The sequence below is a fragment of the Mercurialis annua genome, linkage group LG7 (genome assembly GCF_937616625.2).
Source record: "Mercurialis annua linkage group LG7, ddMerAnnu1.2, whole genome shotgun sequence".
Taxonomy (NCBI): Eukaryota; Viridiplantae; Streptophyta; class Magnoliopsida; order Malpighiales; family Euphorbiaceae; genus Mercurialis; species Mercurialis annua.
In genome coordinates this window covers 30,245,190-30,267,809 of record NC_065576.1, presented here as the reverse complement: position 1 = coordinate 30,267,809, position 22,620 = coordinate 30,245,190, and the positions used below count along the sequence as shown (strand labels likewise).

At 41.1% G+C, this 22,620-nt stretch overlaps 55 non-coding genes and 1 pseudogene across 55 annotated transcripts; all 56 read left to right on the top strand.

Annotated features, from left to right (window-relative positions):
* Positions 1-19: 19 nt before the first annotated feature.
* LOC126659238 (5S ribosomal RNA) lies at positions 20-138 on the top strand. Its single transcript, XR_007634788.1, has one exon. It is a non-coding gene; the product is annotated as a 5S ribosomal RNA (ribosomal RNA).
* Positions 139-359: 221 nt separating this feature from the next.
* On the top strand, positions 360-478 carry LOC126658030 (5S ribosomal RNA). The gene has a single exon (XR_007633632.1). It is a non-coding gene; the product is annotated as a 5S ribosomal RNA (ribosomal RNA).
* Positions 479-692: 214 nt separating this feature from the next.
* Positions 693-811, top strand: LOC126659296 (5S ribosomal RNA). Its single transcript, XR_007634843.1, has one exon. It is a non-coding gene; the product is annotated as a 5S ribosomal RNA (ribosomal RNA).
* Positions 812-994: 183 nt separating this feature from the next.
* Positions 995-1,113, top strand: LOC126658499 (5S ribosomal RNA). The gene has a single exon (XR_007634084.1). It is a non-coding gene; the product is annotated as a 5S ribosomal RNA (ribosomal RNA).
* A 221-nt stretch (positions 1,114-1,334) lies between these two features.
* On the top strand, positions 1,335-1,453 carry LOC126658029 (5S ribosomal RNA). Its single transcript, XR_007633631.1, has one exon. It is a non-coding gene; the product is annotated as a 5S ribosomal RNA (ribosomal RNA).
* A 214-nt stretch (positions 1,454-1,667) lies between these two features.
* LOC126657817 (5S ribosomal RNA) lies at positions 1,668-1,786 on the top strand. Its single transcript, XR_007633429.1, has one exon. It is a non-coding gene; the product is annotated as a 5S ribosomal RNA (ribosomal RNA).
* A 221-nt stretch (positions 1,787-2,007) lies between these two features.
* LOC126659356 (5S ribosomal RNA) lies at positions 2,008-2,126 on the top strand. Its single transcript, XR_007634900.1, has one exon. It is a non-coding gene; the product is annotated as a 5S ribosomal RNA (ribosomal RNA).
* A 218-nt stretch (positions 2,127-2,344) lies between these two features.
* LOC126658878 (5S ribosomal RNA) lies at positions 2,345-2,461 on the top strand (annotated as a pseudogene).
* Positions 2,462-2,471: 10 nt separating this feature from the next.
* On the top strand, positions 2,472-2,590 carry LOC126658544 (5S ribosomal RNA). Its single transcript, XR_007634127.1, has one exon. It is a non-coding gene; the product is annotated as a 5S ribosomal RNA (ribosomal RNA).
* Positions 2,591-2,804: 214 nt separating this feature from the next.
* Positions 2,805-2,923, top strand: LOC126658866 (5S ribosomal RNA). The gene has a single exon (XR_007634440.1). It is a non-coding gene; the product is annotated as a 5S ribosomal RNA (ribosomal RNA).
* A 213-nt stretch (positions 2,924-3,136) lies between these two features.
* Positions 3,137-3,255, top strand: LOC126658441 (5S ribosomal RNA). The gene has a single exon (XR_007634028.1). It is a non-coding gene; the product is annotated as a 5S ribosomal RNA (ribosomal RNA).
* A 281-nt stretch (positions 3,256-3,536) lies between these two features.
* Positions 3,537-3,655, top strand: LOC126658267 (5S ribosomal RNA). Its single transcript, XR_007633858.1, has one exon. It is a non-coding gene; the product is annotated as a 5S ribosomal RNA (ribosomal RNA).
* A 213-nt stretch (positions 3,656-3,868) lies between these two features.
* Positions 3,869-3,987, top strand: LOC126658711 (5S ribosomal RNA). Its single transcript, XR_007634288.1, has one exon. It is a non-coding gene; the product is annotated as a 5S ribosomal RNA (ribosomal RNA).
* Positions 3,988-4,197: 210 nt separating this feature from the next.
* LOC126658660 (5S ribosomal RNA) lies at positions 4,198-4,316 on the top strand. Its single transcript, XR_007634240.1, has one exon. It is a non-coding gene; the product is annotated as a 5S ribosomal RNA (ribosomal RNA).
* A 213-nt stretch (positions 4,317-4,529) lies between these two features.
* LOC126659298 (5S ribosomal RNA) lies at positions 4,530-4,648 on the top strand. Its single transcript, XR_007634845.1, has one exon. It is a non-coding gene; the product is annotated as a 5S ribosomal RNA (ribosomal RNA).
* A 214-nt stretch (positions 4,649-4,862) lies between these two features.
* On the top strand, positions 4,863-4,981 carry LOC126658676 (5S ribosomal RNA). The gene has a single exon (XR_007634256.1). It is a non-coding gene; the product is annotated as a 5S ribosomal RNA (ribosomal RNA).
* Positions 4,982-5,196: 215 nt separating this feature from the next.
* On the top strand, positions 5,197-5,315 carry LOC126658680 (5S ribosomal RNA). Its single transcript, XR_007634260.1, has one exon. It is a non-coding gene; the product is annotated as a 5S ribosomal RNA (ribosomal RNA).
* Positions 5,316-5,634: 319 nt separating this feature from the next.
* On the top strand, positions 5,635-5,753 carry LOC126658605 (5S ribosomal RNA). The gene has a single exon (XR_007634187.1). It is a non-coding gene; the product is annotated as a 5S ribosomal RNA (ribosomal RNA).
* A 214-nt stretch (positions 5,754-5,967) lies between these two features.
* Positions 5,968-6,086, top strand: LOC126658971 (5S ribosomal RNA). Its single transcript, XR_007634535.1, has one exon. It is a non-coding gene; the product is annotated as a 5S ribosomal RNA (ribosomal RNA).
* Positions 6,087-6,307: 221 nt separating this feature from the next.
* On the top strand, positions 6,308-6,426 carry LOC126658598 (5S ribosomal RNA). The gene has a single exon (XR_007634180.1). It is a non-coding gene; the product is annotated as a 5S ribosomal RNA (ribosomal RNA).
* A 290-nt stretch (positions 6,427-6,716) lies between these two features.
* Positions 6,717-6,835, top strand: LOC126658471 (5S ribosomal RNA). The gene has a single exon (XR_007634056.1). It is a non-coding gene; the product is annotated as a 5S ribosomal RNA (ribosomal RNA).
* A 214-nt stretch (positions 6,836-7,049) lies between these two features.
* LOC126657951 (5S ribosomal RNA) lies at positions 7,050-7,168 on the top strand. The gene has a single exon (XR_007633557.1). It is a non-coding gene; the product is annotated as a 5S ribosomal RNA (ribosomal RNA).
* Positions 7,169-7,382: 214 nt separating this feature from the next.
* On the top strand, positions 7,383-7,501 carry LOC126658678 (5S ribosomal RNA). The gene has a single exon (XR_007634258.1). It is a non-coding gene; the product is annotated as a 5S ribosomal RNA (ribosomal RNA).
* Positions 7,502-7,716: 215 nt separating this feature from the next.
* On the top strand, positions 7,717-7,835 carry LOC126658390 (5S ribosomal RNA). The gene has a single exon (XR_007633979.1). It is a non-coding gene; the product is annotated as a 5S ribosomal RNA (ribosomal RNA).
* Positions 7,836-8,056: 221 nt separating this feature from the next.
* On the top strand, positions 8,057-8,175 carry LOC126658597 (5S ribosomal RNA). Its single transcript, XR_007634179.1, has one exon. It is a non-coding gene; the product is annotated as a 5S ribosomal RNA (ribosomal RNA).
* A 290-nt stretch (positions 8,176-8,465) lies between these two features.
* Positions 8,466-8,584, top strand: LOC126658671 (5S ribosomal RNA). The gene has a single exon (XR_007634251.1). It is a non-coding gene; the product is annotated as a 5S ribosomal RNA (ribosomal RNA).
* A 215-nt stretch (positions 8,585-8,799) lies between these two features.
* Positions 8,800-8,918, top strand: LOC126658814 (5S ribosomal RNA). The gene has a single exon (XR_007634387.1). It is a non-coding gene; the product is annotated as a 5S ribosomal RNA (ribosomal RNA).
* Positions 8,919-9,132: 214 nt separating this feature from the next.
* LOC126658700 (5S ribosomal RNA) lies at positions 9,133-9,251 on the top strand. Its single transcript, XR_007634279.1, has one exon. It is a non-coding gene; the product is annotated as a 5S ribosomal RNA (ribosomal RNA).
* Positions 9,252-9,464: 213 nt separating this feature from the next.
* Positions 9,465-9,583, top strand: LOC126659385 (5S ribosomal RNA). Its single transcript, XR_007634929.1, has one exon. It is a non-coding gene; the product is annotated as a 5S ribosomal RNA (ribosomal RNA).
* Positions 9,584-9,873: 290 nt separating this feature from the next.
* Positions 9,874-9,992, top strand: LOC126658361 (5S ribosomal RNA). Its single transcript, XR_007633950.1, has one exon. It is a non-coding gene; the product is annotated as a 5S ribosomal RNA (ribosomal RNA).
* A 214-nt stretch (positions 9,993-10,206) lies between these two features.
* On the top strand, positions 10,207-10,325 carry LOC126659297 (5S ribosomal RNA). Its single transcript, XR_007634844.1, has one exon. It is a non-coding gene; the product is annotated as a 5S ribosomal RNA (ribosomal RNA).
* A 214-nt stretch (positions 10,326-10,539) lies between these two features.
* LOC126658723 (5S ribosomal RNA) lies at positions 10,540-10,658 on the top strand. The gene has a single exon (XR_007634300.1). It is a non-coding gene; the product is annotated as a 5S ribosomal RNA (ribosomal RNA).
* A 214-nt stretch (positions 10,659-10,872) lies between these two features.
* On the top strand, positions 10,873-10,990 carry LOC126658811 (5S ribosomal RNA). The gene has a single exon (XR_007634384.1). It is a non-coding gene; the product is annotated as a 5S ribosomal RNA (ribosomal RNA).
* A 214-nt stretch (positions 10,991-11,204) lies between these two features.
* Positions 11,205-11,323, top strand: LOC126658666 (5S ribosomal RNA). Its single transcript, XR_007634246.1, has one exon. It is a non-coding gene; the product is annotated as a 5S ribosomal RNA (ribosomal RNA).
* Positions 11,324-11,819: 496 nt separating this feature from the next.
* Positions 11,820-11,938, top strand: LOC126658677 (5S ribosomal RNA). The gene has a single exon (XR_007634257.1). It is a non-coding gene; the product is annotated as a 5S ribosomal RNA (ribosomal RNA).
* A 214-nt stretch (positions 11,939-12,152) lies between these two features.
* LOC126658859 (5S ribosomal RNA) lies at positions 12,153-12,270 on the top strand. The gene has a single exon (XR_007634431.1). It is a non-coding gene; the product is annotated as a 5S ribosomal RNA (ribosomal RNA).
* Positions 12,271-12,668: 398 nt separating this feature from the next.
* On the top strand, positions 12,669-12,787 carry LOC126658846 (5S ribosomal RNA). Its single transcript, XR_007634418.1, has one exon. It is a non-coding gene; the product is annotated as a 5S ribosomal RNA (ribosomal RNA).
* A 214-nt stretch (positions 12,788-13,001) lies between these two features.
* Positions 13,002-13,119, top strand: LOC126658810 (5S ribosomal RNA). The gene has a single exon (XR_007634383.1). It is a non-coding gene; the product is annotated as a 5S ribosomal RNA (ribosomal RNA).
* A 214-nt stretch (positions 13,120-13,333) lies between these two features.
* Positions 13,334-13,452, top strand: LOC126658501 (5S ribosomal RNA). The gene has a single exon (XR_007634086.1). It is a non-coding gene; the product is annotated as a 5S ribosomal RNA (ribosomal RNA).
* A 214-nt stretch (positions 13,453-13,666) lies between these two features.
* Positions 13,667-13,785, top strand: LOC126658362 (5S ribosomal RNA). Its single transcript, XR_007633951.1, has one exon. It is a non-coding gene; the product is annotated as a 5S ribosomal RNA (ribosomal RNA).
* A 213-nt stretch (positions 13,786-13,998) lies between these two features.
* Positions 13,999-14,117, top strand: LOC126658827 (5S ribosomal RNA). Its single transcript, XR_007634399.1, has one exon. It is a non-coding gene; the product is annotated as a 5S ribosomal RNA (ribosomal RNA).
* A 212-nt stretch (positions 14,118-14,329) lies between these two features.
* LOC126658562 (5S ribosomal RNA) lies at positions 14,330-14,448 on the top strand. The gene has a single exon (XR_007634144.1). It is a non-coding gene; the product is annotated as a 5S ribosomal RNA (ribosomal RNA).
* Positions 14,449-14,662: 214 nt separating this feature from the next.
* LOC126658502 (5S ribosomal RNA) lies at positions 14,663-14,781 on the top strand. The gene has a single exon (XR_007634087.1). It is a non-coding gene; the product is annotated as a 5S ribosomal RNA (ribosomal RNA).
* Positions 14,782-15,180: 399 nt separating this feature from the next.
* LOC126659310 (5S ribosomal RNA) lies at positions 15,181-15,299 on the top strand. Its single transcript, XR_007634856.1, has one exon. It is a non-coding gene; the product is annotated as a 5S ribosomal RNA (ribosomal RNA).
* A 213-nt stretch (positions 15,300-15,512) lies between these two features.
* LOC126658628 (5S ribosomal RNA) lies at positions 15,513-15,631 on the top strand. The gene has a single exon (XR_007634208.1). It is a non-coding gene; the product is annotated as a 5S ribosomal RNA (ribosomal RNA).
* A 1,774-nt stretch (positions 15,632-17,405) lies between these two features.
* On the top strand, positions 17,406-17,524 carry LOC126658670 (5S ribosomal RNA). Its single transcript, XR_007634250.1, has one exon. It is a non-coding gene; the product is annotated as a 5S ribosomal RNA (ribosomal RNA).
* Positions 17,525-17,737: 213 nt separating this feature from the next.
* LOC126658436 (5S ribosomal RNA) lies at positions 17,738-17,856 on the top strand. Its single transcript, XR_007634023.1, has one exon. It is a non-coding gene; the product is annotated as a 5S ribosomal RNA (ribosomal RNA).
* Positions 17,857-18,069: 213 nt separating this feature from the next.
* LOC126658845 (5S ribosomal RNA) lies at positions 18,070-18,188 on the top strand. Its single transcript, XR_007634417.1, has one exon. It is a non-coding gene; the product is annotated as a 5S ribosomal RNA (ribosomal RNA).
* Positions 18,189-18,409: 221 nt separating this feature from the next.
* On the top strand, positions 18,410-18,528 carry LOC126658314 (5S ribosomal RNA). The gene has a single exon (XR_007633903.1). It is a non-coding gene; the product is annotated as a 5S ribosomal RNA (ribosomal RNA).
* Positions 18,529-18,741: 213 nt separating this feature from the next.
* On the top strand, positions 18,742-18,860 carry LOC126658675 (5S ribosomal RNA). The gene has a single exon (XR_007634255.1). It is a non-coding gene; the product is annotated as a 5S ribosomal RNA (ribosomal RNA).
* Positions 18,861-19,073: 213 nt separating this feature from the next.
* On the top strand, positions 19,074-19,192 carry LOC126658867 (5S ribosomal RNA). The gene has a single exon (XR_007634441.1). It is a non-coding gene; the product is annotated as a 5S ribosomal RNA (ribosomal RNA).
* Positions 19,193-19,404: 212 nt separating this feature from the next.
* Positions 19,405-19,523, top strand: LOC126658627 (5S ribosomal RNA). Its single transcript, XR_007634207.1, has one exon. It is a non-coding gene; the product is annotated as a 5S ribosomal RNA (ribosomal RNA).
* Positions 19,524-21,292: 1,769 nt separating this feature from the next.
* LOC126658699 (5S ribosomal RNA) lies at positions 21,293-21,411 on the top strand. The gene has a single exon (XR_007634278.1). It is a non-coding gene; the product is annotated as a 5S ribosomal RNA (ribosomal RNA).
* Positions 21,412-21,624: 213 nt separating this feature from the next.
* Positions 21,625-21,743, top strand: LOC126658491 (5S ribosomal RNA). The gene has a single exon (XR_007634076.1). It is a non-coding gene; the product is annotated as a 5S ribosomal RNA (ribosomal RNA).
* Positions 21,744-21,956: 213 nt separating this feature from the next.
* LOC126658863 (5S ribosomal RNA) lies at positions 21,957-22,075 on the top strand. The gene has a single exon (XR_007634436.1). It is a non-coding gene; the product is annotated as a 5S ribosomal RNA (ribosomal RNA).
* A 214-nt stretch (positions 22,076-22,289) lies between these two features.
* On the top strand, positions 22,290-22,408 carry LOC126658870 (5S ribosomal RNA). The gene has a single exon (XR_007634444.1). It is a non-coding gene; the product is annotated as a 5S ribosomal RNA (ribosomal RNA).
* The last annotated feature ends 212 nt before the right edge of the window (positions 22,409-22,620 follow it).

Below are 22,620 nucleotides of genomic sequence, written 5' to 3'. Positions count from 1 at the left end.
TGATCGTGCAAGGTATGACGGGTGCGATCATACCAGCACTAATGCACCGGATCCCATCAGAACTCCGAAGTTAAACGTGCTTGGGCGAGAGCAGTACTAGGATGGGTGACCTCCTGGGAAGTCCTCGTGTTGCACCCCTTTCTCGCTTTTTTTGAACTGCGTTTTTTCTATTATTACTATCGCCGAGAGACAAACAGAACGAGTAACGAGTAACGAGTAACGATGAATTGCAATTCAGGGACCAAACGGGAAATATGGAAAAAGTTCAGGGACCAAAACGTACTTTTAAAGATAGTTTTTATTTTGGTTGAATGAGTTGCAAGGCAGCGGAAATATGCGATGATCGTGCAAGGTATGAAGGGTGCGATCATACCAGCACTAATGCACCGGATCCCATCAGAACTCCAAAGTTAAACGTGCTTGGGCGAGAGCAGTACTAGGATGGGTGACCTCCTGGGAAGTCCTCGTGTTGCACCCCTTTTTTGCTTTTTTTGAACTTCGTTTTTTCTATTATTGCTATCGCCGAGAGACAAACAGAACGAGTAACGAGTAACGATGAATTGCAATTCAGGGACCAAACGAGAAATATGGAAAAAGTTCAGGGACCAAAACGTACTTTTAAAGATAGTTTTTATTTTGGTTGAAAGAGTTGCAAGGCAGCGGATATATGCGATGATCGTGCAAGGTATGACGGGTGCGATCATACCAGCACGAATGCACCGGATCCCATCAGAACTCCGAAGCTAAACGTGCTTGGGCGAGAGCAGTACTAGGATGGGCGACCTCCTGGGAAGTCCTCGTGTTGCACCCCTTTTTTGCTTTTTTTGAACTGCGTTTTTTCTATTATTACTATCGCCGAGAGACAAACAGAACGAGTAACGAGTAACGATGAATTGCAATTCGGACACCAAAACGTACTTTTAAAGATAGATTTTATTTTGGTTGAATGAGTTGGAAGGCAGCAGATATATGCGATGATCGTGCAAGGTATGAAGGGTGCGATGATACCGGCACTAATGCACCGGATCCCATCAGAACTCCAAAGCTAAACGTGCTTGGGCGAGAGCAGTACTAGGATGGGTGACCTCCTGGGAAGTCCTCGTGTTGCACCCCTTTTTTGCTTTTTTTGAACTGCGTTTTTTCTATTATTACTATCGCCGAGAGACAAACAGAATGAGTAACGAGTAACGAGTAACGATGAATTGCAATTCAGGGACCAAACGGGAAATATGGAAAAAGTTCAGGGACCAAAACGTACTTTTAAAGATAGTTTTTATTTTGGTTGAATGAGTTGCAAGGCAGCGGAAATATGCGATGATCGTGCAAGGTATGAAGGGTGCGATCATACCAGCACTAATGCACCGGATCCCATCAGAACTCCAAAGTTAAACGTGCTTGGGCGAGAGCAGTACTAGGATGGGTGACCTCCTGGGAAGTCCTCGTGTTGCACCCCTTTTTTGCTTTTTTTGAACTTCGTTTTTTCTATTATTGCTATCGCCGAGAGACAAACAGAACGAGTAACGAGTAACGATGAATTGCAATTCAGGGACCAAACGAGAAATATGGAAAAAGTTCAGGGACCAAAACGTACTTTTAAAGATAGTTTTTATTTTGGTTGAAAGAGTTGCAAGGCAGCGGATATATGCGATGATCGTGCAAGGTATGACGGGTGCGATCATACCAGCACGAATGCACCGGATCCCATCAGAACTCCGAAGCTAAACGTGCTTGGGCGAGAGCAGTACTAGGATGGGTGACCTCCTGGGAAGTCCTCGTGTTGCACCCCTTTTTTGCTTTTTTTGAACTGCGTTTTTTCTATTATTACTATCGCCGAGAGACAAACAGAACGAGTAACGAGTAACGAGTAACGATGAATTGCAATTCGGGGACCAAACGGGAAATATGGAAAAAGTTCAGGGACCAAAACGTACTTTTAAAGATAGTTTTTATTTTGGTTGAATGAGTTGCAAGGCAGCGGATATATGCGATGATCGTGCAAGGTATGAAGGGTGCGATCATACCAGCACTAATGCACCGGATCCCATCAGAACTCCGAAGCTAAACGTGCTTGGGCGAGAGGAGTACTAGGATGGGTGACCTCCTGGGAAGTCCTCGTGTTGCACCCCTTTTTTTGCTATTTTTGAACTGCGTTTTTTCTATTATCGCTATCGCCGAGAGACAAACAGAACGAGTAACGAGTAACGATGAATTGCAATTCCGGGACCAAACGGGAAATATGGAAAAAGTTCAGGGACCAAAACGTACTTTTAAAGATAGTTTTTATTTTGGTTGAATGGGTTGCAAGGCAGCGGATATATGCGATGATCGTGCAAGGTATGACGGGTGCGATCATACCAGCACTAATGCACCGGATCCCATCAGAACTCCGAAGTTATACGTGCTTGGGCGAGAGCAGTACTAGGATGGGTGACCTCCTAGCAGATATATGCGATGATCGTGCAAGGTATGACGGGTGCGATCATACCAGCACAAATGCACCGGATCCCATCAGAACTCCGAAGCTAAACGTGCTTGGGCGAGAGCAGTACTAGGATGGGTAACCTCCTAGGAAGTCCTCGTGTTGCACCCCTTTTTTTCTTTTTTTGAACTGCGTTTTTTTTATTATTACTATCGCCGAGAGACAAAGAGAACGAGTAACGAGTAACGATGAACTGCAATTTAGGGACTAAACAGGAAATATGGAAAAAGTTCAGGGACCAAAATGTACTTTTAAAGATAGTTTTTATTTTCGTTGAATGAGTTGCAAGGCCGCAGATATATGCGATGATCGTGCAAGGTATGATGGGTGCGATCATACCAGCATTAATGCACCGGATCCCATCAGAACTCCGATGCTAAACGTGCTTGGGCGACAGCAATACTAGGATGGGTGACCTCCTGGAAAGTCCTCGTGTTGCACCCCTTTTTTGCTTTTTTTGAACTGCGTTTTTTTTATTATTACTATCGCTGAGAGACAAACAGAACGAGTAACGAGTAACGATGAACTGCAATTTAGGGACTAAACAGGAAATATGGAAAAGTTCAGGGACCAAAATGTACTTTTAAAGATAGTTTTTATTTTGGTTGAATGAGTTGCAAGGTAGCAGATATATGCGATGATCGTGCAAGGTATGACGGGTGCGATCATACCAGCACTAATGCACCAGATCCCTTTAGAACTCTGAAGTTAAACGTGCTTGGGCGAGAGCAGTACTAGGATGGGTGACCTCCTGGGAAGTCCTCGTGTTGCACCCTTTATTTGCTTTTTTGAACTGAGTTTTTTTTATGATTACTATCGCCGAGAGACAAACAGAACGAGTAACGAGTAATGCTTTTTTTGAACTGCGTTTTTTTATTATTACTATCGCCGAGAGAAGAACAGAACGAGTAACGAGTAACGATGAATTGCAATTCAGGGACTAAACGGGAAATATGGAAAACGTTCAGGGACCAAAATGTACTTTTAAAGATAGTTTTTATTTTGTTGAATGAGTTGCAAGGCAACAGATATATGCGATGATCGTGCAAGGTATGACGGGTGCGATCATACCAGCACTAATGCACCGGATCCCATCAGAACTCCGAAGCTAAAAGTGCTTGGGCGAGAGCAATACTAGGATGGGTGACCTCCTGGGAAGTCCTCGTGTCGCACCCCTTTTTTGCTTTTTTGAACTGCGTTTTTTTAATTATTACTATCGCCGAGAGACAAACCGAACGAGTAACGAGTAACGATGAATTGCAATTCAGGGACTAAACAGGAAATATGGAAAAAGTTCAGGGACCAAAACGTACTTTTAAAGATAGATTTTATTTTGGTTGAATGAGTTGCAAGGCAGCGGATATATGCGATGATCGTGTAAGGTATGAAGGGTGCGATGATACCGGCACTAATTCACCGGATCCCATCAGAACTCCAAAGCTAAACGTGCTTGGGCGAGAGCAGTACTAGGATGGGTAACCTCCTGGGAAGTCCTCGTGTCGCACCCCTTTTTTGCTTTTTTTGAACTGCGTTTTTTTATTATTACTATCGCCGAGAGACAAACTGAACGAGTAACGAGTAACGATGCATTGCAATTCAGGGGCTAAACGGGAAATATGGAAAAAGTTCAGGGACTAAAACGTACTTTTAAAGATATTTTTTATTTTGGTTGAAGTTGCAAGGCTGCAGATATATGCGATGATCGTGCAAGGTATGACGGGTGCGATCATACAAGCACTAATGCACCGGATCCCATCAGAACTCCGAAGCTAAACGTGCTTGGGCGAGAGCAGTACTAGGATGGGTGACCTCCTGTGAAGTCCTCGTGTTGCACCCCTTTTTTGCTTTTTTTGAACTGCGTTTTTTCTATTATTACTATCGTCGAGAGACAAACCGAACGAGTAACGAGTAACGATGCATTGCAATTCAGGGACTAAACGGGAAATATGGAAAACGTTCAGGGACAAAACGTACTTTTAAAGATAGTTTTTATTTTGGTTGAATGAGTTGCAAGGCAGCAGATATATGCGATGATCGTGCAAGGTATGAAGGGTGCGATCATACCAGCACTAATGCACCGGATCCCATCAGAACTCCGAAGCTAAACGTGCTTGGGCGAGAGCAGTACTAGGATGGGTGACCTCCTGGGAAGTCCTCGTGTCGCACCCCTTTTTTGCTTTTTTTGAACTGCGTTTTTTTTATTATTACTATCGCCGAGAGACAAACAGAACGAGTAACGAGTAACGATGAATTGCAATTCAGGGACTATACAGGAAATATGGAAAAAGTTCAGGGACCAAAACGTACTTTTAAAGATAGTTTTTATTTTGGTTGAATAAGTTGCATGGCAGCAGGTATATGTGATGATCGTGCAAGGTATGACGGGTGCGATCATACCAGCACTAATGCACCGGATCCCATCAGAACTCCGAAGATAAACGTGCTTGGGCGAGAGCAGTACTAGGATGGGTGACCTCGTGGGAAGTCCTCTTGTTGCACCCCTTTTTTTGATTTTTTTGAAATGCGTGTTTTCTATTATTACTATCGCCGAGAGACAAATAGGACGAGTAACGAGTAACGATGAATTGCAATTCAGGGACTAAACGGGAAATATGGAAATAGTTCAGGGACCAAAACGTACTTTTAAAGATAGTTTTTATTTTGATTGAATGAGTTGCAAGGCGGCAGATATATGCGATGATCGTGCAAGGTATGACGGGTGCGATAATACCAGCACTAATGCACCGGATCCCATCAGAACTCCGAAGCTAAACGTGCTTGGGCGAGAGCAGTACTAGGATGGGTGACCTCGTGGGAAGTCCTCTTGTTGCACCCCTTTTTTGATTTTTTTGAAATGCGTGTTTTCTATTATTACTATCGCCGAGAGACAAATAGGACGAGTAACGAGTAACGATGAATTGCAATTCAGGGACTAAACGGGAAATATGGAAATAGTTCAGGGACCAAAACGTACTTTTAAAGATAGTTTTTATTTTGATTGAATGAGTTGCAAGGCAGCAGATATATGCGATGATCGTGCAAGGTATGACGGGTGCGAACATACCAGCATTAATGCACCGGATCCCATCAGAACTTATTTTGGTTGAATGAGTTGCAAGGCAGCAGATATATGCGATGATCGTGCAAGGTATGACGGGTGCGAACATACCAGCACTAATGCACCGGGTCCCATCAGAACTCCGAAGCTAAACGTGCTTGGGCGAGAGCAGTACTATGATGGGTGACCTCCTGGGAAGTCCTCGTGTTGCACCCCTTTTTTGCTTTTTTTGAACTGCGTTTTTTCTATTATTACTATCGCCGAGAGACAAACCGAACGAGTAACGAGTAACGATGCATTGCAATTCAAGGACTAAACGGGAAATATGGAAAAAGTTCAGGGACCAAAACGTACTTTTAAAGATAGTTTTTATTTTGGTTGAATGAGTTGCAAGGCAGCAGATATATGCGATGATCGTGCAAGGTATGAAGGGTGCGATCATACCAGCACTAATGCACCGGATCCCATCAGAACTCCGAAGCTAAACGTGCTTGGGCGAGAGTAGTACTAGGATGGGTGACCTCCTGGGAAGTCCTCGTGTTGCACCCCTTTTTTGCTTTTTTTGAACTGCGTTTTTTCTATTATTGCTATCGCCGAGAGACAAACAGAACGAGTAACGAGTAACGAGTAACGATGAATTGCAATTCAGGGACCAAACGGGAAATATGGAAAAAGTTCAGGGACCAAAACGTACTTTTAAAGATAGTTTTTATTTTGGTTGAATGAGTTGTAAGGCAGCAGATATATGCGATGATCGTGCAAGGTATGACGGGTGCGATCATACCAGCACTAATGCACCAGATCCTATCAGAACTCTGAAGTTAAACGTGCTTGGGCGAGAGCAGTACTAGGATGGGTGACCTCCTAGGAAGTCCTCGTGTTGCACCCCTTATTTGCTTTTTTTGAACTGAGTTTTTTTTTATGATTACTATCGCCGAGAGATAAACAGAACGAGTAACGAGTAATGCTTTTTTTGAACTGCATATTTTTATTATTACTATCGCCGAGAGACGAAAAGAACGAGTAACGAGTAACGAATAATGATGAATTGCAATTCAGGGACTAAACGGGAAATATGGAAAACGTTCAGGGACCAAAACGTACTTTTAAAGATAGTTTTTATTTTGTTGAATGAGTTGCAAGGCAGCAGATATATGCGATGATCGTGCAAGGTATGACGGGTGCGATCATACCAGCACTAATGCACCGGATCCCATCAGAACTCTGAAGCTAAACGTGCTTGGGCGAGAGCAGTACTAGGATGGGTGACCTCCTGGGAAGTCCTCGTGCCGCACCCCTTTTTTGCTTTTATTGAACTGCGTTTTTTTATTATTACTATCGCCGAGAGACAAACCCGATGAGTAACGAGGTAACGATGCATTGCAATTCAGGGACTAAACGGGAAATATGGAAAAAGTTGAGGGACCAAAACGTACTTTTAAAGTTAGTTTTTATTTTCGTTGAATGAGTTGCAAGGCAGCAGATATATGCGATGATCGTGCAAGGTATGACGGGTGCGATCATACCAGCACTAATGCACCGGATCCCATCAGAACTCCGAAGATAAACGTGCTTGGGCGAGAGCAGTACTAGGATGGGTGACCTCCTGGGAAGTCCTCGTGTCGCACCCCTTTTTTGCTTTTTTTGAACTGCATTTTTTTTATTATTACTATCGCCGAGAGACAAACCGAACGAGTAACGAGTAACGATGCATTGCAATTCGGGGACTAAACGGGAAATATGGAAAACGTTCAGGGACCAAAACGTACTTTTAAAGATAGTTTTTATTTTGATTGAATGAGTTGCAAGGCGGCAGATATATGCGATGATCGTGCAAGGTATGACGGGTGCGATAATACCAGCACTAATGCACCGGATCCCATCAGAACTCCGAAGCTAAACGTGCTTGGGCGAGAGCAGTACTAGGATGGGTGACCTCGTGGGAAGTCCTCTTGTTGCACCCCTTTTTTTGATTTTTTTGAACTGCGTGTTTTCTATTATTACTATCGCCGAGAGACAAATAGGACGAGTAACGAGTAACGATGAATTGCAATTCAGGGACTAAACGGGAAATATGGAAATAGTTCAGGGACCAAAACGTACTTTTAAAGATAGTTTTTATTTTGGTTGAATGAGTTGTAAGACAACAGATATATGCGATGATCGTGCAAGGTATGACGGGTGCGATCATACCAGCACTAATGAACCGGATCCCATCAGAACTCCGAAGCTAAACGTGCTTGGGCGAGAGCAGTACTAGGATGGGTGACCTCCTGGGAAGTCCTCGTGTTGCACCCCTTTTTTGTTTTTTTTGAACTGCATTTTTTCTATTTTTACTATCGCCGAGAGACAAACAGGACGAGTAACGAGTAACGAGTAACGATGAATTGCAATTCAGGGACTAAACGGGACATACGGAAAACGTTCAGGGACCAAAACGTACTTTTAAAGATAGTTTTTATTTTGGTTGAATGAGTTGCAAGGTAGCAGATATATGCGATGATCGTGCAAGGTATGATGGGTGCGATCATACCAGCACTAATGCACCAGATCCTATCAGAACTCTGAAGTTAAACGTGCTTGGGCGAGAGCAGTACTAGGATGGGTGACCTCCTAGGAAGTCCTCGTGTTGCACCCCTTATTTGCTTTTTTTGAACTGAGTTTTTTTTTATGATTACTATCGCCGAGAGATAAACAGAACGAGTAACGAGTAATGCTTTTTTTGAACTGCATATTTTTATTATTACTATCGCCGAGAGACGAAAAGAACGAGTAACGAGTAACGAATAATGATGAATTGCAATTCAGGGACTATGCGGGAAATATGGAAAACGTTCAGGGACTAAAACGTACTTTTAAAGATAGTTTTTATTTTGTTGAATGAGTTGCAAGGCAGCAGATATATGCGATGATCGTGCAAGGTATGACGGGTGCGATCATACCAGCACTAATGCACCGGATCCCATCAGAACTCCGAAGCTAAACGTGCTTCGGCGAGAGCAGTACTAGGATGGGTGACCTCCTGGGAAGTCCTCGTGCCGCACCCCTTTTTTGCTTTTATTGAACTGCGTTTTTTTTATTATTACTATCGCCGAGAGACAAACCCGATGAGTAACGAGGTAACGATGCATTGCAATTCAGGGACTAAACGGGAAATATGGAAAAAGTTGAGGGACCAAAACGTACTTTTAAAGTTAGTTTTTATTTTCGTTGAATGAGTTGCAAGGCAGCAGATATATGCGATGATCGTGCAAGGTATGACGGGTGCGATCATACCAGCACTAATGCACCGGATCGTATCAGAACTCCGAAGCTAAACGTGCTTGGGCGAGAGCAGTACTAGGATGGGTAACCTCCTAGGAAGTCCTCGTGTTGCACCCCTTTTTTTCTTTTTTTGAACTGCGTTTTTTTTATTATTACTATCGCCGAGAGACAAACAGAACGAGTAACGAGTAACGATGAACTGCAATTTAGGGACTAAACAGGAAATATGGAAAAAGTTCAGGGACCAAAATGTACTTTTAAAGATAGTTTTTATTTTCGTTGAATGAGTTGCAAGGCCGCAGATATATGCGATGATCGTGCAAGGTATGACGGGTGCGATCATACCAGCATTAATGCACCGGATCCCATCAGAACTCCGATGCTAAACGTGCTTGGGCGAGAGCAGTACTAGGATGGGTGACCTCCTGGAAAGTCCTCGTGTTGCACCCCTTTTTTGCTTTTTTTGAACTGTGTTTTTTTTATTATTACTATCGCCGAGAGACAAACAGAACGAGTAACGAGTAACGATGAACTGCAATTTAGGGACTAAACAGGAAATATGGAAAAGTTCAGGGACCAAAATGTACTTTTAAAGATAGTTTTTATTTTGGTTGAATGAGTTGCAAGATAGCAGATATATGCGATGATCGTGCAAGGTATGACGGGTGCGATCATACCAGCACTAATGCACCAGATCCCATTAGAACTCTGAAGTTAAGCGTGCTTGGGCGAGAGCAGTACTAGGATGGGTGACCTCTTGGGAAGTCCTCGTGTTGCACCCTTTATTTGCTTTTTTTGAACTGAGTTTTTTTTATGATTACTATCGCCGAGAGACAAACAGAACGAGTAACGAGTAATGCTTTTTTTGAACTGCGTTTATTTATTATTACTATCGCCGAGAGAAGAACAGAACGAGTAACGAGTAACGAGTAACGATGAATTGCAATTCAGAGACTAAACGGGAAATATGGAAAAAGTTCAGGGACCAAAACGTACTTTTAAAGATAGTTTTTATTTTGGTTGAATGAGTTGCAAGGCAGCAGATATATGCGATGATCGTGCAAGGTATGACGGGTGCGATCATACCAGCACTAATGCACCGGATCCCATCAGAACTCCGAAGCTAAACGTGCTTGGGCGAGAGCAGTACTAGGATGGGTGACCTCCTGGAAAGTCCTCGTGTTGCACCCCTTTTTTTCTTTTTTTGAACTGCGTTTTTTCTATTATTACTATCGCCGAGAGACAAACCGAACGAGTAACGAGTAACGATGCATTGCAATTCAGGGACTAAACGGGAAATATGGAAAAATTTCAGGGACCAAAACGTACTTTTAAAGATAGTTTTTATTTTGATTGAATGAGTTGCAAGGCAGCAGATATATGCGATGATCGTGCAAGGTATGAAGGGTGCGATCATACCAGCACTAATGCACCGGATCCCATCAGAACTCCGAAGCTAAACGTGCTTGGGCGAGAGCAGTACTAGGATGGGTGACCTCCTGGGAAGTCCTCGTGTCGCACCCCTTTTTTGCTTTTTTAGAACTGCGTTTTTTTTATTATTACTATCGCCGAGAGACAAACAGAACGAGTAACGAGTAACGATGAATTGCAATTCAGGGATTAAACAGGAAATATGGAAAAAGTTCAGGGACCAAAATGTACTTTTAAAGATAGTTTTTATTTTGGTTGAATAAGTTGCATGGCAGCAGATATATGCGATGATCGTGTAAGGTATGACTGGTGCGATCATACCAGCACTAATGCACCGGATCACATCAGAACTCCGAAGATAAACGTGCTTGGGCGAGAGCAGTACTAGGATGGGTGACCTCCTGGGAAGTCCTCGTGCCGCACCCCTTTTTTGCTTTTTTTGAACTTCGTTTTTTTTATTATTACTATCGCCGAGAGACAAACCGAACGAGTAACAAGTAACGATGCATTGCAATTCAGGGAATAAACGGGAAATATGGAAAAAATTCAGGGACCAAAACGTACTTTTAAAGATAGTTTTTATTTTGGTTGAATGAGTTGCGAGGAAGCAGATATATGCGATGATCGTGCAAGGTATGACGGGTGCGATCATACCAGCACTAATGCACCGGTCCCATCAGAACTCCGAAGATAAACGTGCTTGGGCGAGAGCAGTACTAGGATGGGTGACCTCCTGGGAAGTCCTCGTGTCGCACCCCTTTTTTGCTTTTTTTGAACTGCGTTTTTTTTATTATTACTATCGCCGAGAGACAAACCGAACGAGTAACGAGTAACGATGCATTACAATTCAAGGACTAAACTGGAAATATGGAAAAAGTTCAGGGACCAAAACGTACTTTTAAAGATAGTTTTTATTTTGGTTGAATGAGTTGCAAGGCAGTAGAAATATGCGATGATCGTGCAAGGTATGACGGGTGCGATCATACCAGCACTAATGCACCGGTCCCCATCAGAACTCCGAAGATAAACGTGCTTGGGCGAGAGTAGTACTAGGATGGGTGACCTCCTGGGAAGTCCTCGTGTCGCACCCCTTTTTTGCTTTTTTTGAACTGCGTTTTTTTTATTATTACTATCGCCGAGAGACAAACCGAACGAGTAACGAGTAACGATGCATTGCAATTCAGGGACTAAACGGGAAATATGGAAAAAGTTCAGGGACCAAAACGTACTTTTAAAGATAGTTTTTATTTTGGTTGAATGAGTTGCAAGGCAGCAGATATATGCGATGATCGTGCAAGGTATGACGGGTGCGATCATACCAGCACTAATGCACAGGATGGGTGACCTCCTGGGAACTCCTCGTGTCGCACCCCTTTTTTGCTTTTTTTGAACTGCGTTTTTTTTATTATTACTATCGCCGAGAGACAAACAGAACGAGTAACGAGTAACGATGAATTGCAATTCAGGGATTAAACAGGAAATATGGAAAAAGTTCAGGGACCAAAATGTACTTTTAAAGATAGTGTTTATTTTGGTTGAATAAGTTGCATGGCAGCAGATATATGCGATGATCGTGCAAGGTATGACGGGTGCGATCATACCAGCCCTAATGCACCGGATCCCATCAGAACTCCGAAGATAAACGTGCTTGGGCGAGAGCAGTACTAGGATGGGTGACCTCCTGGGAAGTCCTCGTGCCGCACCCCTTTTTTGCTTTTTTTGAACTTCGTTTTTTTTATTATTACTATCGCCGAGAGACAAACCGAACGAGTAACAAGTAACGGTGCATTGCAATTCAGGGACTAAACGGGAAATATGGAAAAAATTCAGGGACCAAAACGTACTTTTAAAGATAGTTTTTATTTTGGTTGAATGAGTTGCGAGGAAGCAGATATATGCGATGATCGTGCAAGGTATGACGGGTGCGATCATACCATCACTAATGCACCGGTCCCATCAGAACTCCGAAGATAAACGTGCTTGGGCGAGAGCAGTACTAGGATGGGTGACCTCCTGGGAAGTCCTCGTGTCGCACCCCTTTTTTGCTTTTTTTGAACTGCGTTTTTTTTATTATTACTATCGCCGAGAGACAAACAGAACGAGTAACGAGTAACGATGAATTGCAATTTGGGGACTAAGCGGGAAATATGGAAAAGGTTCAGGGACCAAAACGTACTTTTAAAGATAGTTTTTATTTTGGTTGAAAGTCCTCGTGTTGCAACCCTTTTTTGCTTTTTTTGAACTGTGTTTTTTTATTATTACTATCGCCGAGAGACAAACAGAACGAGTAACGAGTAACGATGAATTGCAATTCAGGGACTAAACGGGAAATATGGAAAAGTTGAGGGACCAAAACGTACTTTTAAAGATAGTTTTTATTTTGGTTGAATGAGTTGCAAGGCAGCAGATATATGCGATGATCGTGCAAGGTATGACGGGTGCGATCATACCAGCACTAATGCCCCGGATCCCATCAGAACTCCGAAACTAAACGTGCTTAGGCGAGAGCAGTACTAGGATGGGTGACCTCCTAGGAAGTCCTCGTGTTGCACCCCTTTTTTGCTTTTTTTGAACTGCGTTTTTTTTAATATTACTATCGACGAGAGACAAACAGAACGAGTAACGAGTAACGATGAATTGCAATTCAGGGACTAAACGGGAAATATGGAAAAAGTTGAGGGACCAAAACGTACTTTTAAAGATAGTTTTTATTTTCGTTGAATGAGTTGCAAGGCAGCAGATATATGCGATGATCGTTCAAGGTATGACGGGTGCGATCATACCAGCACTAATGCACCGGTCCCATCAGAACTCCGAAGATAAACGTGCTTGGGCGAGAGCAGTACTAGGATGGGTGACCTCCTGGGAAGTCCTCGTGTCGCACCCCTTTTTTGCTTTTTTTGAACTGCGTTTTTTTTATTATTACTATCGCCGAGAGACAAACCGAACGAGTAACGAGTAACGATGCATTGCAATTCAGGGACTAAACTGGAAATATGGAAAAAGTTCAGGGACCAAAACGTACTTTTAAAGATAGTTTTTATTTTGGTTGAATGAGTTGCAAGGCAGTCGAAATATGCGATGATCGTGCAAGGTATGACGGGTGCGATCATACCAGCACTAATGCACTGGATCCCATTAGAACTCCGAAGATAAACGTGCTTGGGCGAGAGCAGTACTAGGATGGGTGACCTTCTGGGAAGTCCTCGTGTCGCACCCCTTTTTTGCTTTTTTTGAACTGCGTTTTTTTTATTATTACTATCGCCGAGAGACAAACCGAACGAGTAACGAGTAACGATGCATTGCAATTTAGGGACTAAACGGGAAATATGGAAAAAGTTCAGGGACCAAAACGTACTTTTAAAGATAGTTTTTATTTTGGTTGAATGAGTTGCAAGGCAGCAGATATATGCGATGATTGTGCAAGGTATGACGGGTGCGATCATACCAGCACTAATGCACCGGATCCCATCAGAACTCCGAAGCTAAACGTGCTTGGGCGAGAGCAGTACTAGGATGGGTGACCTCCTGGGAAGTCCTCGTGTGGCACCCCTTTTTTGCTTTTTTTGAATTGCGTTTTTTTATTATTAGTATCGCCGAGAGACGAACAGAACGAGTAACGAGTAACGATGAACTGCAATTTAGGGACTAAACAGAAAAAATGGAAAAAGTTCAGGGACCAAAACGTACTTTTAAAGATAGTTTTTATTTTCGTTTAATGAGTTGCAAGGCTGCAGATATATGCCATGATCGTGCAAGATATGACGGATGCGATCATACCAGCACTAATGCACCGGATCCCATCAGAACTGCGAAGTCAAACGTGCTTGGCCGAGAGCAGTACTAGGATGGGTGACCTCCTGGGAACTCCTCGTGTTGCATCCCTTTTTTGCTTTTTTAAACTGCGTTTTTTTCTTATTACTATCGCTGAGAGACAAACAGAACGAGTAACGAGTAACGATGAATTGCAATTCAGGGACTAAACTGGAAATATGGAAAAAGTTCAGGGACCAAAACGTACTTTTAAAGATAGTTTTTATTTTGGTTGAATGAGTTGAAAGGCAGCAGATATATGCGATGATCGTGCAAGGTATGACGGGTGCGATCATACCAGCATTAATGCACCGGATCCCATCAGAACTCCGATGCTAAACGTGCTTGGGCGAGGGTAGTACTAGGATGGGTGACCTCCTGGAAAGTCCTCGTGTTGCACCCCTTTTTTGCATTTTTTGATCTGCGTTTTTTTTTATTATTACTATCGCCGAGAGACAAACAGAACGAGTAACGAGTAACGATGAACTGCAATTTAGGGACTAAACAGGAAATATGGAAAAGTTCAGGGACCAAAATGTACTTTTAAAGATAGTTTTTATTTTCGTTGAATGAGTTGCAAGGCTGCAGATATATGCGATGATCGTGCAAGGTATGACGGGTGCGATCATACCAGCACTAATGCACCGGATCCCATCAGAACTCCGAAGCTAAACGTGCTTGGGCGAGAGCAGTACTAGGATGGGTGACCTCCTTGGAAGTCCTCGTGTTGCAACCCTTTTTTGCTTTTTTTGAACTGCGTTTTTTTTATTATTACTATCGCCGAGAGACAAACAGAACGAGTAACGAGTAACGATGAATTGCAATTTGGGGACTAAGCGGGAAATATGGAAAAGGTTCAGGGACCAAAACGTACTTTTAAAGATAGTTTTTATTTTGGTTGAAAGTCCTCGTGTTGCAACCCTTTTTTGCTTTTTTTGAACTGTGTTTTTTTATTATTACTATCGCCGAGAGACAAACAGAACGAGTAACGAGTAACGATGCATTGCAATTCAGGGACTAAACTGGAAATATGGAAAAAGTTCAGGGACCAAAACGTACTTTTAAAGATAGTTTTTATTTTGGTTGAATGAGTTGCAAGGCAGTAGAAATATGCGATGATCGTGCAAGGTATGACGGGTGCGATCATACCAGCACTAATGCACCGGATCCCATCAGAACTCCGAAGATAAACGTGCTTGGGCGAGAGTAGTACTAGGATGGGTGACCTCCTGGGAAGTCCTCGTGTCGCACCCCTTTTTTGCCTTTTTTGAACTGCGTTTTTTTTATTATTACTATCGCTGAGAGACAAACAGAACGAGTAACGAATAACGATGAATTGCAATTCAGGGACTAAACTGGAAATATGGAAAAGTTCAGGGACCAAAACGTACTTTTAAAGATAGTTTTTATTTTGGTTGAATGAGTTGCAAGGCAGCAGATATATGCGATGATCGTGCAAGGTATGACGGGTGCGATCATACCAGCACTAATGCACCGGATTTCATCAGAACTCCGAAGCTAAACGTGCTTGGGCGAGAGCAGTACTAGGATGGGTGACCTCCTAGGAAGTCCTCGTGTTGCACCCCTTTTTTTCTTTTTTTGAACTGCGTTTTTTTTTATTATTACTATCGCCGAGAGACAAACAGAACGAGTAACGAGTAACGATGAACTGTAATTTAGGGACTAAACAGGAAATATGGAAAAAGTGTTAGTGATATGCACTAGGTCAATAATGTTTGACCATGTTTTGACTTTATCATTTTATTATTTATTGATTGGCAGTTTTTATCATTTTATATTAATGATTAAAATACTTGAATGGTTAATTCTTTCTAAGGTCATCGAGTATGTGACTTGATAGTAGAACCCTTAGGTTTAATAAAAGAATTATATACCATCTATCCCTAGTCTTAATAGAACATTGAGACTAGTATGATGTTGACTGATGATTATGTTTTACTAATCATGTATATGAGATATTAAGTCAAATCATAGGTGCTATTTGAGAAATAAGGCACTGGATGACCCACTGTGAGAATACTACATAGATCACTGTCATAAGTAATTCTCATTACAGTTCTATTAGTATAATCCCTTGACCTTGAAATCATCATGGATTTCTACATAGCTATTTCATATTTTGATACAGTCTTACATTATCTTTAACATGATAATGGAATAGATTGTCATTGGATATGAAAGTAACTATGTGAGAAATGTGAGTGACTGAGAAGGAATTTGTCCCTCATTTATTTGAGTAAGATATCTATGGGCCCCTTGAAGAAGATAGACTGAAGAAAATGCATGGCCATGCTAATTGATAAGAAGTTATCATTTTCAGTCTACTTAGAGTCAAGAAACTAATGATTGAATGTTATAAGGATGACATAACTATGCCTTATATTCAATCTGGATATCGAGAGACAAAGGGATTAAAATATTATTGTAAATGGTTAAATCGGATTATCGATATTCATATAACTTGGGTAGTCATAATGTCTTGCTAGAGGCCACTTATGACTTGTGGGCTGAAATAGGGATTTCGAGCCTACTGCCAACGTTATATGAACCTACAAGGTCGCACACTAAGAACAGGCTCAAAACAGTTATGGGTTGTACAAGCCCAATGTGATTAAGTGATTAATTATATATATATATATATATATATATATATATATATATATATATATATATATATATAATTCGTAATATATATATTAATAAATATATATATATATTAATTCGAAATTTAAGGATAAGTGTTTTCCTTAATTTATTATTTTTGGAAGATAATAAATATAGTAATTAATATATATGGATAATTATAAAAAAGGAGTTTTTGATAAACATAAACTTGTAGAATTGCAATGAGATTGAAATTCGAACTTGTCTCAAACCCTAGTGTTATTTATCACTATAAATACTCATTAAGCAGTTGGTTTGAGAATCACAAAATTCATTATTCACAAAATCACTAAAATTCGAAATTGCTTGTGAAGCAATAGTGCTAGCACACAAGCACTAGTTTTGGCTAAGGTCTGTTCGTGTGGATACTCGTAGAGGACGCGTTCTTTTGGAGGCGTTTCTGATCCGAGGCCAGGTATCACCAAAGTGAACCACCTCCTTCCTTCCTACATTGCTGTTGAATTCGACATACAAGTAAGTAATTATTCTGTTAATTCGAATTACATGGATCTTGGTTTGGGTTTTTAGATAAATTTTTGAAATTCCGCTGCGTTATGAACCTATAAAACCCAACAAAAAGTTCAGGGACCAAAATGTACTTTTAAAGATAGTTTTTATTTTCGTTGAATGAGTTGCAAGGCTGCAGATATATGCGATGATCGTGCAAGGTATGACGGGTGCGATCATACCAGCATTAATGCACCGGATCCCATCAGAACTCCGATGCTAAACGTGCTTGGGCGAGAGAAGTACTAGGATGGGTGACCTCCTGGAAAGTCCTCGTGTTGCACCCCTTTTTTGCTTTTTTTGAACAGCGTTTTTTTTATTATTACTATCGCCGAGAGACAAACAGAACGAGTAACGAGTAACGATGAACTGCAATTTAGGGACTAAACAGGAAATATGGAAAAGTTCAGGGACCAAAATGTACTTTTAAAGATAGTTTTTATTTTCGTTGAATGAGTTGCAAGGCTGCAGATATATGCGATGATCGTGCAAGGTATGACGGGTGCGATCATACCAGCACTAATGCACCGGATCCCATCAGAACTCCGAAGTTAAACGTGCTTTGGCGAGAGCAGTACTAGGATGGGTGACCTCCTGGGAAGTCCTCGTGTTGCACCCCTTTTTTGCTTTTTTTGAACTGCGTTTTTTTATTATTACTATCGCCGAGAGACAAACAGAACGAGTAACGAGTAACGATGAATTGCAATTCAGGGACTAAACGGGAAATATGGAAAAAGTTGAGGGACCAAAACGTACTTTTAAAGATAGTTTTTATTTTGGTTGAATGAGTTGCAAGGCAGCAGATATATGCGATGATCGTGCAAGGTATGACGGGTGCGATCATACCAGCACTAATGCCCCGGATCCCATCAGAACTCCGAAACTAAACGTGCTTAGGCGAGAGCAGTACTAGGATGGGTGACCTCCTAGGAAGTCCTCGTGTTGCACCCCTTTTTTGCTTTTTTTGAACTGCGTTTTTTCTATTATTACTATCGCCGAGAGACAAACAGCACGAGTAACGAGTAACGAGTAACGATGAATTGCAATTCAGGGACTAAACGGGAAATATGGAAAAAGTTGAGGGACCAAAACGTACTTTTAAAGATAGTTTTTATTTTGGTTGAATGAGTTGCAAGGCAGCAGATATATGCGATGATCGTGCAAGGTATGACGGGTGCGATCATACCAGCACTAATGCACCAGATCCCATCAGAACTCCGAAGCTAAACGTGCTTGGGCGAGAGCAGTACTAGGATGGGTGACCTCCTGGGAAGTCCTCGTGTTGCACCCCTTTTTCGCTTTTTTTGAACTGCGTTTTTTTATTATTACTATCGCCGAGAGACAAACAGAACGAGTAACGAGTAACGATGAACTGCAATTCAGGGACTAAACGGGAAATATGGAAAAAGTTGAGGGACCAAAACGTACTTTTAAAGATAGTTTTTATTTTCGTTGAATGAGTTGCAAGGCAGCAGATATATGCGATGATCGTGCAAGGTATGACGGGTGCGATCATACCAGCACTAATGCACCAGATCCCATCAGAACTCCGAAGCTAAACGTGCTGGGGCGAGAGCAGTACTAGGATGGGTGACCTCCTGGGAAGTCCTCGTGTGGCACCCCTTTTTTGCTTTTTTTGAATTGTGTTTTTTTATTATTACTATCGCCGAGAGACAAACAGAACGAGTAACGAGTAACGATGAAATGCAATTTAGGGACTAAACAGAAAATATGGAAAAAGTTCAGGGACCAAAACGTACTTTTAAAGATAGTTTTAATTTTCGTTAAATGAGTTGCAAGGCTGCAGATATATGCGATGATCGTGCAAGATATGACGGATGCGATCATACCAACACTAATGCACCAGATCCCATCAGAACTCCGAAGTCAAACGTGCTTGGCCGAGAGCAGTACTAGGATGGGTGACCTCTTGGTAACTCCTCGTGTTGCATCCCTTTTTTGCTTTTTTTGAATTGCGTTTTTTTATTATTACTATCGCTGAGAGACAAACAGAACGAGTAACGAGTAACGATGAATTGCAATTCAGGGACTAAACTGGAAATATGGAAAAGTTCAGGGGCCAAAACGTACTTTTAAAGATAGTTTTTATTTTGGTTGAATGAGTTGCAAGGCAGCAGATATATGCGATGATCGTGCAAGGTATGACGGGTGCGATCATACCAGCACTAATGCACCGGATTTCATCAGAACTCCGAAGCTAAACGTGCTTGGGCGAGAGCAGTACTAGGATGGGTGACCTCCTAGGAAGTCCTCGTGTTGCACCCCTTTTTTTCTTTTTTTGAACTGCGTTTTTTTTATTATTACTATCGCCGAGAGACAAACAGAACGAGTAACGAGTAACGATGAACTGTAATTTAGGGACTAAACAGGAAATATGGAAAAAGTGTTAGTGATATGCACTAGGTCAATAATGTTTGACCATGTTTTGACTTTATCATTTTATTATTTATTGATTGGCAGTTTTTATCATTTTATATTAATGATTAAAATACTTGAATGGTTAATTCTTTCTAAGGTCATCGAGTATGTGACTTGATAGTAGAACCCTTAGGTTTAATAAAAGAATTATATACCATCTATCCCTAGTCTTAATAGAACATTGAGACTAGTATGATGTTGACTGATGATTATGTTTTACTAATCATGTATATGAGATATTAAGTCAAATCATAGGTGCTATTTGAGAAATAAGGCACTGGATGACCCACTGTGAGAATACTACATAGATCACTGTCATAAGTAATTCTCATTACAGTTCTATTAGTATAATCCCTTGACCTTGAAATCATCATGGATTTCTACATAGCTATTTCATATTTTGATACAGTCTTACATTATCTTTAACAGGATAATGGAATAGATTGTCATTGGATATGAAAGTAACTATGTGAGAAATGTGAGTGACTGAGAAGGAATTTGTCCCTCATTTATTTGAGTAAGATATCTATGGGCCCCTTGAAGAAGATAGACTGAAGAAAATGCATGGCCATGCTAATTGATAAGAAGTTATCATTTTCAGTCTACTTAGAGTCAAGAAACTAATGATTGAATGTTATAAGGATGACATAACTATGCCTTATATTCAATCTGGATATCGAGAGACAAAGGGATTAAAATATTATTGTAAATGGTTAAATCGGATTATCGATATTCATATAACTTGGGTAGTCATAATGTCTTGCTAGAGGCCACTTATGACTTGTGGGCTGAAATAGGGATTTCGAGCCTACTGCCAACGTTATATGAACCTACAAGGTCGCACACTAAGAACAGGCTCAAAACAGTTATGGGTTGTACAAGCCCAATGTGATTAAGTGATTAATTATATATATATATATATATATATATATATATATATATATATATATATATATAATTCGTAATATATATATTAATAAATATATATATATATTAATTCGAAATTTAAGGATAAGTGTTTTCCTTAATTTATTATTTTTGGAAGATAATAAATATAGTAATTAATATATATGGATAATTATAAAAAAGGAGTTTTTGATAAACATAAACTTGTAGAATTGCAATGAGATTGAAATTCGAACTTGTCTCAAACCCTAGTGTTATTTATCACTATAAATACTCATTAAGCAGTTGGTTTGAGAATCACAAAATTCATTATTCACAAAATCACTAAAATTCGAAATTGCTTGTGAAGCAATAGTGCTAGCACACAAGCACTAGTTTTGGCTAAGGTCTGTTCGTGTGGATACTCGTAGAGGACGCGTTCTTTTGGAGGCGTTTCTGATCCGAGGCCAGGTATCACCAAAGTGAACCACCTCCTTCCTTCCTACATTGCTGTTGAATTCGACATACAAGTAAGTAATTATTCTGTTAATTCGAATTACATGGATCTTGGTTTGGGTTTTTAGATAAATTTTTGAAATTCCGCTGCATTATGAACCTATAAAACCCAACAAAAAGTTCAGGGACCAAAATGTACTTTTAAAGATAGTTTTTATTTTCGTTGAATGAGTTGCAAGGCTGCAGATATATGCGATGATCGTGCAAGGTATGACGGGTGCGATCATACCAGCATTAATGCACCGGATCCCATCAGAACTCCGATGCTAAACGTGCTTGGGCGAGAGCAGTACTAGGATGGGTGACCTCCTGGAAAGTCCTCGTGTTGCACCCCTTTTTTGCTTTATTTGAATTGCGTTTTTTTTATTATTACTATTGCCGAGAGACAAACAGAACGAGTAACGAGTAACGATGAACTGCAATTTAGGGACTAAACAGGAAATATGGAAAAGTTCAGGGACCAAAATGTAGTTTTAAAGATAGTTTTTATTTTCGTTGAATGAGTTGCAAGGCTGCAGATATATGCGATGATCGTGCAAGGTATGACGGGTGCGATCATACCAGCACTAATGCACCGGATCCCATCAGAACTCCGAAGCTAAACGTGCTTTGGCGAGAGCAGTACTAGGATGGGTGACCTCCTGGGAAGTCCTCGTGTTGCACCCCTTTTTTGCTTTTTTTGAACTGCGTTTTTTTATTATTACTATCGCCGAGAGACAAACAGAACGAGTAACGAGTAACAATGAATTGCAATTCAGGGACTAAACGGGAAATATGGAAAAAGTTGAGGGACCAAAACGTACTTTTAAAGATAGTTTTTATTTTCGTTGAATGAGTTGCAAGGCAGCAGATATATGCGATGATCGTGCAAGGTATGACGGGTGCGATCATACCAGCACTAATGCACCAGATCCCATCATATTTTCGAAGCTAAACGTGCTTGGGCGAGAGCAGTACTAGGATGGGTGACCTCCTGGGAAGTCCTCGTGTTGCACCCCTTTTTTGCTTTTTTTGAACTGCGTTTTTTTTATTATTACTATCGCCGAGAGACAAACAGAACGAGTAACGAGTAACGATGAATTGCAATTCAGGGACTAAACAGGAAATATGGAAAAAGTTGAGGGACCAAAACGTACTTTTAAAGATAGTTTTTATTTTGGTTGAATGAGTTGCAAGGCAGCAGATATATGCGATGATCGTGCAACGTATGACGGGCGCGATCATACTAGCACTAATGCACCAGATCCCATCATAACTACGAAGCTAAACGTGCTTGGGCGAGAGCAGTACTAGGATGGGTGACCTTCTGGGAAGTCCTCGTGTTGCACCCCTTTTTTGCTTTTTTTGAACTGCGTTTTTTTATTATTACTATCGCCGAGAGACAAACAGAACGAGTAACGAGTAACGATGAATTGCAATTCAGGGACTAAACGGGAAATATGGAAAAAGTTGAGGGACCAAAACGTACTTTTAAAGATAGTTTTTATTTTCGTTGAATGAGTTGCAAGGCAGCAGATATATGTGAAGATCGTGCAAGGTATGA